Source organism: Mauremys reevesii, linkage group 2 (assembly GCF_016161935.1).
Source record: "Mauremys reevesii isolate NIE-2019 linkage group 2, ASM1616193v1, whole genome shotgun sequence".
NCBI classification, from domain to species: domain Eukaryota; kingdom Metazoa; phylum Chordata; order Testudines; family Geoemydidae; genus Mauremys; species Mauremys reevesii.
Window position 1 is genome coordinate 73010987 of NC_052624.1, and position 12176 is coordinate 73023162.

Sequence of the window (12176 nt, forward strand, 5' to 3'; positions counted from 1 at the left end):
TTCATGTCTAGATCTTGTTAACCAATAACCAGGCAGTAGAAGCAAATTAGAGTTGAGCCCCTGGGGGTCGAGTGACCATAATCTGATTAAATTTATTATAATGTAGAAACCAAAACCAATTAAACCAAATATAAGAAGTATGATTTCTGACTGACTAGTTCTGAAGCCCTGGTGAAAGAAAAGGACCCGAGTTAAATGTATGCAGGCATTACAGAAGCCCATCAGCTCAGGAGAACTGATATAAACCTATAATATTAGGAATTTGTAAGACAAAGTTATATTTTATCCTGTTTAAACATAATAGCAGTATTTCAGAAGAGGGGTAATTAACACTATTTTCGAGAAATAACAGCCCCGCCAATTTTATCTTTATTACATGCAAAGTTACAAATTAATTAATGGACTAAAGGCAAAGGCAGAAGCTTATATGCACATTAACTGCCTTCATTTTAAAGAGTTGGAAGCTATCTAAACCTAAGAAGTTTCAGATGAGGTGGATAATAATGTAATTCATTTGGATTAATAATATATGAATACAAGCAATCCATAGCAAACAACAATATGATGGGGAAACATTATAAATAGCATTAGACTATATTTGTAGAGTATGGTCCCATTCCTCCCTTGGGACAGGCAAGGCCCAAAATGCAATAGAAGCACAATGCTTCCTCTGCATGGGGGACACACAAAAACTCCCTCTGTGACAGAATGGCCCTATGAAAGACTACAGAGAGAGTATTGTGGGTGTGCTGCAGCAGAACCTATGCATAGCCAAGTCTATGGGACAAGGATAAAGAGGGCCATAGTGGTCATTCTTCCCCACAAGCTATTAGTACCAACATCCAAGTGTATGGTGTCTTATGCCCTACATTTAGGTTGGTAGGAGAATTCTTATACTCATGACCACCACCTTTTCTCTTTAGCTTTGCACAAGTGACCAGGATTTGGCGCTATAAAACAATGGTCTGTGATGGGATGTTAGATGGGGTGTGATCTGAGTTACTACAGAGAATTCTTTCCTGGGTGCTGGCTGGTGAGTCTTGCCCACATGCTCAGAGTTTAACTGATCGTCATATTTGGGGTCAGGAAGGAATTTTCCTCTAGGGAAGATTGGCAGAGGCCCTGGAGGTTTTTCGCCTTCCTCTGCAGCATGGGGCACGGGCCATTTGCTGGAGGATTCTCTGCACCTTGAGGTCTTTAAACCACAATTTGAGGACTTCAATAACTCAGACATAGGTTAGGCGTTTGTTACAGGAGTGGGTGGGTGAGATTCTGTGGTCTGCATTGTGCAGGAGGTCAGACTAGATGACCATAATGGTCCCTTCTGACCTTAAGTCTATGAATTCAATTAGGGATGTATCACGGTGTTGGATGAACAGACACCTAAAGTTCAGCAATGTAACTTAAAACTTGCTGACTTTTAAGGTTACCAGACTTGGTGCTTCAATAGAAAGACCTTTAAAATTTAAGTTGTAATTTTAAAATGATGTTTTCTCCCTAAAATTTGTGATCTATTTCAATTACAATAATTTTCAATAAGGGCAATCCCCTTTTACACTATAGCATTGTAATAAATGTCATTTTCTGAGATTTTTCATTGGGAATAGGAGGAAAACCACCAATTTTTCACTTTTTATCCATAAATACTATGGTAATGAGTGCCCTAGGGCTATTGAGATGGCTTCACGATAGCCTAATATATGTTGTTCCTAAGACTTTGCTTCTAAACACTAGAATTAGTTATCTCACTATTAAAATGCACCCTTCCCCCTCAACTTTGGGTCACTGAAGACAAAGCCTTTGTTAACTGATCACAACTTTCATAAGACTACACATTCTGTCTTTTTTACTACATGTGCTTAGTACCTTACTAAATGAGTAATCCCATTGATTTCAGTGGAATTTGACAATAGAATAATGTACTGGTCAGTGTAAGTAAGGGTAGCAGAATCTGGCCTTGATACATTTGAGTGGTAATGCTTTCCTCCCGCGGCTGGCTAGTCTTTTGACGACCCTTTCCAAGACAACAGGAAGCAAAGAGCACACCATGATCATATGTTCTTCTCTGTACACATTGGTGCAGATTTCTTATTTCTTAGATTTAGAAAGTTAGCGATGTAGGCCTGGGCATAAGTAACTTGCCATAAGTGACTTGCCTCATGTTTTAGTGGGCATGTTTGGGAAGGTACATGAATCAGTAGGTTAGAGACAGAATGTCTGTACTAGCTGAGATAAGGGGGAACTCCCTGGTAGTTGGGACAATGAACAAGATAAACTTGAAATATGAACAGCGCATGGACAGAGCATGCCGTACAGGGATTGGTTCCTGAAAAATAACCAAGCCAATAATGAAGAGTGTGATATAATGCAAAGTTAGGAACGCATATATTCTTAGTGTTGGTAGAAATGTAAGCAAGGAAAAGTTTTCCCATGTAACTTTGGATCTGTGTTACACCCTATAGCCACTGCTCAGGGCTGGCCTTACCATGGGGCAAACTGAGGCGGCCACCTCAGGCGCCAGACTGTGGGGAGGCACCACTAGGACCCAGAGTGTAGAAAATTGTGTCTGCTGCTGGTGCATATGTATTCTCTCTACTCTGGATGCACAGAGATGGTGGAGTGCTGTGCTGGAGGAAGGAGGGCACAAGAGACATAACAGGCAAGCAGGAGAAAAGGTGAGAGGGAATAACAGAAAGCAGCAGGAGCTGCAAGGAGAGAGAGGAAGAGGAGCCTTTAATGTACCTCTCTAGCACTCCCAGGAGTCTGGACTGATTAACACCAGCTTCTCAGGGAGCTTCCTGTTTCCTGCTGCTTCCCTGAATCCACTTGAGGAGAACAGGCAGTCAACTGAAGTAGTAGGAGCCAGTTAGGCCCTTAAGACACTGATATCTTCCCTCACTCAGGCCCTGCTACCAGCCTGCTTGTTTGTCCCCTTCAACTGAGTGTTGAGAGCCACTATAGCTGGCACAGAACAGCAGTCATCAGTGAAAGAAGAAAATGCCCCTCTGGGGCAGCATTCAGGAGAAAAAAAAAAGAAAGCAAGCAAAGAAAGCTTTTCTATCTAAGCAGGAAGGAGCTCTCCTGAGATACATAGACACAAATGTTTTAGTGGTGACAAGATGCCTGATCTTCCAGTTAATCAGAGTGCAGGTGACCTGGCAGCTACTGCAGCATCCATATCTCCATCTCAAATGGATGTAACCATGCACATTCCTGAAAAAAAGTGTAGCTCAGAGACGAGTGTAGTGGAGGCGCAAGAAACAGCTGCTGCTGTGTTTAGTTCCTTAAGTCTAGATGATCCAGGACTTGAGCAGTAGCCTGCGGGACTTCCTTGTACTGCATGGGCCACAGCAAGTGAAAAATTCATGTTCCCCAAAGACAATGAAAATAGAAGTTTCCATCCAACACATTACTGGTGTGAAATCCCCAATGGTGTGAAAGTGGAGAGGCTATGGCTTATGTTCTCAAAAACCCAGAATGCTGCATATTGTTTTTGTTGTAAACTCTTCCAGTCTAATGTTCCAGCCACATCGAGTTCTACGGGAACAAAGGACTGGAAAAATCTGGCTAGGAATCTGGCATGCCATGAGAAGGCAGCAAATCACCAGAGAGCGTTCCATAAGCGGAAAGAGCTTGGGATGAGACTAAGATTAAGACCACCATAGATGATCAGTATCAGGAGAAGATTGCATCAGAGTCTCTTTACTGGCAAAATGTTCTGAAAAGGCTCTTTGCCATTGTGAGAATGCTTTGCTACCCAAAACCTAGCACTGCATGGCACTTCAGATCAGCTGTATGTGCCGAACAATGGAAACTTCCTTAAAATTGTGGAGCTGATGGCTGACTTTGATGCTGTACTCCAGGAGCATCTAAGAAGAGTCACGACCCAAGAAATGTACATACACCACTACCTTGGAAAAACAATTCAAAATGAGATCATAGAATTATTGGCAACAAAAGTCAAACAGAAGATTGTAGCAGATCTGAAGTCAGCAAGATATTACTCTGTTATTCTGGACTGCACACCTGCCATCAGCCATACGGAACAAATGACTTTAATGGTGCATTTTGTAACAACAATAGAACCTAGTGAAAATGTCCCTGCAATAGTGACTGTCAGAGAGCATTTTCTAGAATGTATTGACATTGATGATACTACAGGAGCTGGTATGACAAATGTGCTTCTTAAAAAGCTAGAAGATATGGGAATTGCGATAGCTGACATGAGAGATCAGGGCTATGATAATGGTGCCAACATGAGAGGAAAGAACAGAGGAGTGCAGGCACGGATCTGAGAGTTAAACCCTCGAGCTTTTTTTGTCCCTTGCAGTTCTCATTCATTGAACTTGGTGGTCAGTGATGCAGTATCAGCTTCTAGCGAGGCTGCTGAATTTTTTAATGTAATTCAAAGCATCTATGAATTTTTCTCTGCATCAACTCATCGATGGCAAATTTTGAAGCAACATCTGAGAACATCCTCTCTGACACTGAAACCACTGAGTGCCACATGATGGGAAAGTTGAGTGGAGGCGATAAAGCCTAGCAAACACTAAATTGGGAAGATAGATGATGCCATAGTTGCCATTAGGAGGATAATGCTGTGATAGGAACTGTTCATGGGATAACAGTGCAGAGGGAAATGGAATCACCAGAAACATACATCACTTCAAATTTCTGTGTGGCTTAAGTGTTGTGGCATGACATACTGTTTGAAATAAATGTTGTAAGCAAGAAACTCCAAGGTGTTGACCTTGATATATCTGGAGCAATGGAACAACTGGACAAAGCAAAGTCATCCCTACCATCTTACCGGTCAGATGAGGGATTTCAAAACATTCTGAAGCGTGCACAGAAGTTGGCAGAGGAACTTCACACTGAAGCTATTTTTCCACCCATTCAAGAATACAAGAGTCAACAAAGAAGACGACATTTTGATTACGAGGCACGGGATAATCCCATAAGAGACCCCAAACAACAATTCAAAGCTGAATTCTTTAACTAGGTGCTAGATTGTGCAATACAGTCAGTTGAAGAATGTTTCATGGAGCTCAAGGAACACAGCAGTATATTTGGGGTGTTGTATGATATTCCAAAACTCCTCACTATACCTGAAGAAGACCTATACCAGCAATGCAGGGCACTAGAGACAGTGTTGACACATGATGACATGCACGATATTGATGCGAGTGATTTAGGTGATGAACTGAAAGCCCTTTCAAGATACATTTCAGCAGGATCAACTCCAAAGGCTGTTCTGGAATATATGTATACAAATAAGATGACCACCCTCTTTCCAAATGCTTTTGTTGCTCTGCGCATACTTCTATCACTTCCTGTAACAGTTGCCAGTGGAGAACGCAGCTTCTCCAAGCTGAAGTTAATAAAAACACATCTACGCTCCACAAAGACACAGAAGAGGCTGGTCGGCCTTGCAACCATCTCAACAGAGCATGAGCTGGCCCAGACTGTGGACCTCCAGGAAGCAGTTCAAATCTTTTGCAACCAAAAAGGTATGGAAAGCACCAAACAGATAAAAATGCCAGTGTTTACTATGCAGACAAGAAAAGTTACATTTGCTGTTCAGGTGTCTGAAAGTTAAGTGTTACTTAAAATTTTTGAATAAGGCATTTTAAGTTGTTAGTTCTCCTTTATTGGGGTAAGTAACAGAGCAGTATCATGGGATGAGTAGAATAGGAAGAAGGCAGAACTGAGACTTTTCAAAGTTTTAGCCCAAGCAAGGGGGCATAGGGGCATCATTTGAGCTCCCTGCCTCAGGTGCCAAAATGTTGTGGGCCGGCCCTGACACTGCTGATGTTTGCCTTTCATCAACTAAGAATATCTTGCTGTATGCCAGATAAAGGAACCTAAATTATGAGTTTGGAGTTGAACTGAGATCTTGGGGAATCAAGTGGAAGAGGTTTTCGGAGAACCCTAACAAAAGATAGAATCCCAATAGCAGAAATATCCTGCCTGCAAGTTAAAATGTAAGATGACAGGTATCACAAAACAAACTGAACTAATGGATACTGCAGAAAAAAGTACAGAAAATACTTAAAGTCTGATGATAGCTTGTATTTCTTCACCTTTCCTATCTTATTATTTAAATATGTATCCCTACTTGGTATTATGGTTTTGAGATCTTTCTTTTAAACCTGGTAAGTGCCATGATCTGAGAGTAGGTATAGGATTACATACTATGTAGGAATTGCCTCAGAATATATATGTTGAGGTTTCGTGACAATATAGAAATAGTGAAAAGAATTAGATAGAACATGAGAAATATTTACTGTTAAAGTACATTTTTCTAATCGTCTGGAATTTTATTCCTCTATTTGTGGGAAGTTAAAGCTGCTGACAAGAAGAAAATTTAAGGTTGTGAAATGTGGTGCTGTCAAAGACCTATGTGCATCTCCAGGATGGAAAAAAAGCCATGCTTATGTTGGAAGTATTATTCGAGAGAAACGGACCCTGATGTCCGAAATCAAAAGATGCTAATTTATGTACGTTGGTTCCATAAGTGTAAAGATGGACATAACCTTGAGAATGTTATTATGGAGGGAATGGTACGGAGTCATTGTAATAGGAGACAACCACAAAAGAGATGGATGGATGTTATGTAGCAGACCACAGGAATGTCACTGCTGAGTGCTCAAAGTTAACAATCTATGGCAAAGACTTCTAAAAATTCTGCTGTGATGTCACTGATATTAAAACATGTACTTATTTCAGTTTAAATTGTTCTAATCTCTTCCTTGACGGCTCTTTTGCTTTTATATTCTAAAAGGTCTTATTTTTCAAGTGTTTTAAGTGGCTATAGTTATGCACTTGAAATGTTGTGTTTAACCTTTTAAATACCCAGAGACATCTTTTGCATCCAACAAAGGAAAACTTGTCTGCACCTATGACTGTACTCTAAATATCACCACCGATTAGAAAGCATGAGGGTCTATATTACCAGACATGTCCCTGGCAGCACTGGGTCAATGGACTCAAAGGGTTAACTGATGGCATTTAATGTACTTATCTGGGTAAAGAGTTTCAAGGCTGGAAAATACTTCCCCTCGTATTACCACTTGGTCAATTAGCAACCTTTAGGCAACAAATATATGTGCATACTCTGTTGTTATCCTGTCAGCATTCCTTACTCATTCACCAGTAATAGAGTCCTGTGACTAAAACCTTTTTTGGCCAGGGTAGCTGAAAGACCAGTGTCTGATTCCTCACAGAAACTCTCCTATAGGCAATAAAACAGCAGTTATATCGCAACTGCTCAAATGGCAAATGTGAAGTGACTGCTCTAGTATAAGATGCTGTCTGAAAAAAAAGATGGGGGTAGCTCATTTGACAGAGCTGTTCACACTTTCTCTGCACAGCTGGGAGACATTAGCTTGATTTCCCAGGATTGGTGTGTTTTCCAGCACAGTGAGTTAAAAAAAACCGAACAGCCTCCAAGATAAACTGGGGTTCTACCATATATGTTTCGAAGCTCAGTCACCAAGAGCCGCTCTTAAACTCATGGAAAGCTGGATGTTTTTGTGAGGTCAATAGTTCAATCAAAGTAAACCAAGAAAAAAGAAGAAATACAAAACCCTCCCCAACCTTCTGTAGCCCACCTTTCCCATAAAGCTGCCCTTGCCAGCTCAAAAATACAGGCATGATTTTAAAGAGACTGGGCCAAATTCATCCCTGGTGTCATTCCACTGAAATCAATGAAGATACACACAGAATGAAAAGGCTTTTTATATTCAAAGTGGTCGGAGAGAAGCTAGTTACAACAACCTACCTTACTGGAATCGGAAATCAAGGGAGATTTGGGGGATAGAGGTCATTATTTAAAAAGAGGTGCCTATAGGTAAACTTCTAAGTTTGTCGGAAGACACGTAAGTGGTCTGATTTTCAAAAGTATTGAGCAACTAGCAGCTACCATTTACCTCAATGGAGGCTGCTGGGTGGTCAGCACTTCTGAAAATCAGGTAATTTATTTAGGTGCCTAAATATTGATTTAGGACCCTAACCCTAGGCATTTATTTTTTGAAAATCTTGGCCAAAAAGTTTAAAGAAAGAATGCATTTTATTAACCTTCATCCTCCCAAACTAGTGGATGATCCTTATTAAACTAAAATAAACTAAAGGAAATTATGGATTTTTCAGGTAGTATCAGAGATATTTAAACAGGGTAATCTCTATTTCAGGACATTCACTGGGCTTATTATATTCATTTATAACATCTCAGTCTCCTTCAAAGAAGGTGGAAAGGAGAGAGGGCTTCTGGTTGAGAGGTTGGTGGACTTATGATCTGGATAAGTCCACCAGATTTTCTCTGGGCTTGGGAAGTTGTGGGATGTATTTTTCTTTAAGATTTATGGATGTGGCCCTTGTTTGGGCTTCTTGTGTATAGCCTGAAAGTCTATGATTTATTTATAGGCTGTATTTTTTCCAGCTCTTATCTGTTTGCACTGCAGTTACTCATTAATACAGTAACAGTCTAATATTTGATGATGAGTGGATACAATTGCACTTGAAAAAGTCTTTCCAGAAATATTTTGACTTGTTAGCTGTTTATCTGACCGTGATGCTCACTTTTAATTCTAACTAGACAAGCTGTCCCCTGATTTATGCTATGCTATGATTTACTACTGTCTGGGCTTTTTTTCCTCTAAAGGCATCTTTACCACTTGGCTGCTATAAAAGTATGGTTATGCATGAGGCCTGAGGTTCTTTTGAAATGATGTGCTGGATTCTATTCAGATTTTATTTATTTAAAACTTTGGCTCAGTAAGAGAATCTCACGAGATATAACACCTCACTTCCTTGATGGGCCTAGGGGAGGGCAGGCAATCCACACACAGTAAATATCATTTACACTATTTTAACACATTCGTATCATTCTTCACTCTCAAAAAAAACGTATTGATATCTTCTTTAATAATTTCAAAATAGATTAAAACCATCAAAATGTTCTGATGATTTGATAAACCAGGAAGAACTGAATTTAATGCCTATTTATGTATGTAGGCAAGATCTTCATTTTTAAATAATTGTTCCCAGACTATTATAAAAAAAAGGATAGACTTAAGTATATTATATATAAATTGGTCTTTTAAATTACTGATTACCCTAGTCCTTCCAGGAGCAGTTTGTAGGCTGGTGAGTGCAGGAGTCAGACTGTCAGAGCTCTTTTGGGCCTAGTACAGTGCCATCATAGATAGATGTAGATGTCAGATCTGGGGAGTAGTATTCTAGGGCAGCGGGTAGTAGAATAAGGGTATGTCTACACTCACGAAATTTATAGAATTGGATTTTTGTTTTGGATTTTTAGGAGCGATTTTTATGTGTGATGTGTGTCCCCACAGCGCAGCGCAGTAAGTGCAGCATCCACAGTACCGCTGTACCGAGACTTACTTTTTTGCACTGTGGGTAGCTATCCCACAGTTCCCGCAGTCTCTGCTGCCCATTGGAATTCTGGGTTAAGCTCCCAATGACTGATGGGGCAAAAACATTGTCACGGGTGGTTTTGGGTACATGTCATCAGTCGCCCCTCCCTCCGTGAAAGCAACAGCAGATAATCGTTTCACGCCTTTTTTCCCCTGTGGACGCCATACTGCTTTCAGCAGGACTGCTAACTGTCGTCATCGAACAACTGCTTCCGCTGCAACTCTGCTCTCCTGGTGCCATGAATCCACCTCGCAGATCCTCTATATTACTGTCATCATCCACCGCTTCTGCTGCAACTCTGCTCTCCTGCTGATGCCATACCACAGCAAGCATGGAGCCCGCTCAGATCACCGTGGCAGTTATGAGCATTGTAAACATCTTGCGCATTATCCTGCAGTATGTTCAGAACCAGAACCTGCAAAAGCAGGCGTGGAGGCGATGGCAGTGCGGTGACGAGAGTGATGAGGACATGGACACAGACTTCCCTCAAAGTATGGGCCCCAACAATATGAACATCCTGGTGGCAATGGGGCAGGCTCATACTGTGGAACACCGATTCTGGGCCTGGGAAACAAGTACAGACTGGTGGGACCGCATAGTGTTGCAGGTCTGGGATGATTCCCAGCAGCTGCAAAACTTTTGCATGCATAAGGGCACTTTCATGGAACTTTGTGACTTGCTTTCCCCTGCCCTGAAGTGCAAGAATACCAAGATGAGAGCAGCCCTCACAGTTCACAAGTGAGTGGCGATAGCCCTGTGGAAGCTTGCAACGCCAGACAGCTACCGGTCAGTCGGGAATCAATTTGGAGTGGGCAAATTTACTGTGGGGGCTGCTGTGATCCAAGTAGCCAATGCAATCACTGAGCTGCTGCTATCAAGGGTAGAGACTCTGGGAAATGTGCAGGTCATAGTGGATGGCTTTGCTGCAATGGGATTCCCTAACTGTGGTGAGGTGATAGACAGAACGCATATCCCTATCTTGGGACTGGACCACCTTGGCAGCCAGTACATAAACCACAAGGGGTACTTTTCAATGGTGCTGCAACCACTGGTGGATCACAAGGGACGTTTCACCAACATCAACATGGGATGGCCGGGAAAGGTACATGATGCGCGCATCTTCAGGAATTCTGGTCTGTCTGAACAGCTGCAGCAAGGGACTTACTTTCCAGACCAGAAAATAACCGTTGGGGATGTTGAAATGTCTATAGTTATCCTTGGGGACCCAGCCTACCCCTTAATGCCATGGCTCATGAAGCCATACACAGGCATCCTGGACAGTAGTCAGGAGCTGTTCAACTATAGGCTGAGCAAGTGCAGAAAGGTGGTAGAATGTGAATTTGGACGTTTAAAAGTGTGCTGAGGCAGTTTACTGACTCGGTTAGACCTCAGCAAAACCAATATTCCCATTGTTATTACTGCTTGCTGTGTGCTCCACAATATCTGTGAGAATAAGTGGGAGATGTTTATGGCGGGGTGGGAGGTTGAGGCAAATTGCCTGGCCACTGATTACGCGTGGTCAGACACTAGGGCAATTAGAAGAGCACAGCAGGGTGCACTGCGCATCAGAGAAGCTTTGAAAACCAGTTTCATGACTGGCCAGGCTACGGTGTGAAAGTTCTGTTTGTTTCTCCTTGATGAACCCCCCCCACCCTTTGGTTCACTCTACTTCTCTGTAACCCAACTGACCTCCCACCTTCGATCACCACTTGCAGAGTCAATAAAATCATTGTTGTTTCAAATTCATGCATTCTTTATTAATTCGTCACACAAATAGGGGGATAACTGCCAAGGTAGCCCGAGAGGGGTGGGGGAGGAGGGAAGCACCGGGTGGGGTGGGGAAAGAGGGGAGGGAAGGACAAGGCCACACTGCACTTCAAAACTTATTGAATGCCTGCCTTCTGTTGCTTGGGCAGTCCTCTGGGGTGGAGTGGTTGGGTGCCTGGAGGCCCCCCTCCCCGTGTTCTTGGGTGTCTGGGTGAGTGCTATGGAACTTGGGGAGGAGGGCAGTCGGTTAAATAGGGGCTGCAGTGGTGGCGGTCTGTGCTCCTGCTGCCTTTCCTGCAGCTCAATGATACGCTGGAGCGTATCAGTTTGATCTTCCAGTAGCCTCTGCATTGCATCTGGCCTCCTCTCATCATGCTGCTGCCACCTATCATCTTGCTCCCGCCACCTCTCCTCTCGCACGTCCCGCCTGTCCTCACGTTCATTTTGTGCTTTCCTGGACTCTGAAATTGTCTGCCTCCACACATTTTGCTGAGCTCTTTCAGTGTGGGAGAACATTTAATCGTGAGTGAGTTTCTTTCATCTTCTTATCTGTGCTAGCCTCTGGGACAGAGATGATAGAGGGAGCGTTGAAACATTTGCAGCTGTGGGAGGAAAAAAAAAGGGAGAGTAGTATTCAAAAAGACACATTTTAGAGAACAATGGGTAGACTTTCACGGTGAACCAAGCTGTTAACATTACATAGCCCATATGCTTTCGGTACAAGGTTGCATTTTGCCTCTTATATTGAGGGCCTGCCGGTTTGGTGTGAGAGATCACATACACAGGGCCTGGCAACAGAATTCGGCTTGCAGGCAGCCATGGTAAGCCACAGTCTTTTGGCTCCTTTAACCTTCATAACATGTGGGAATGAATGTTCCCTTAATGAAATTCCCCTATTTCAACCAGGTGACCATGAATGATATCACTCTCCTGAGGATAACACAGAGAGATAAAGAACGGATGTTGCTTGAATG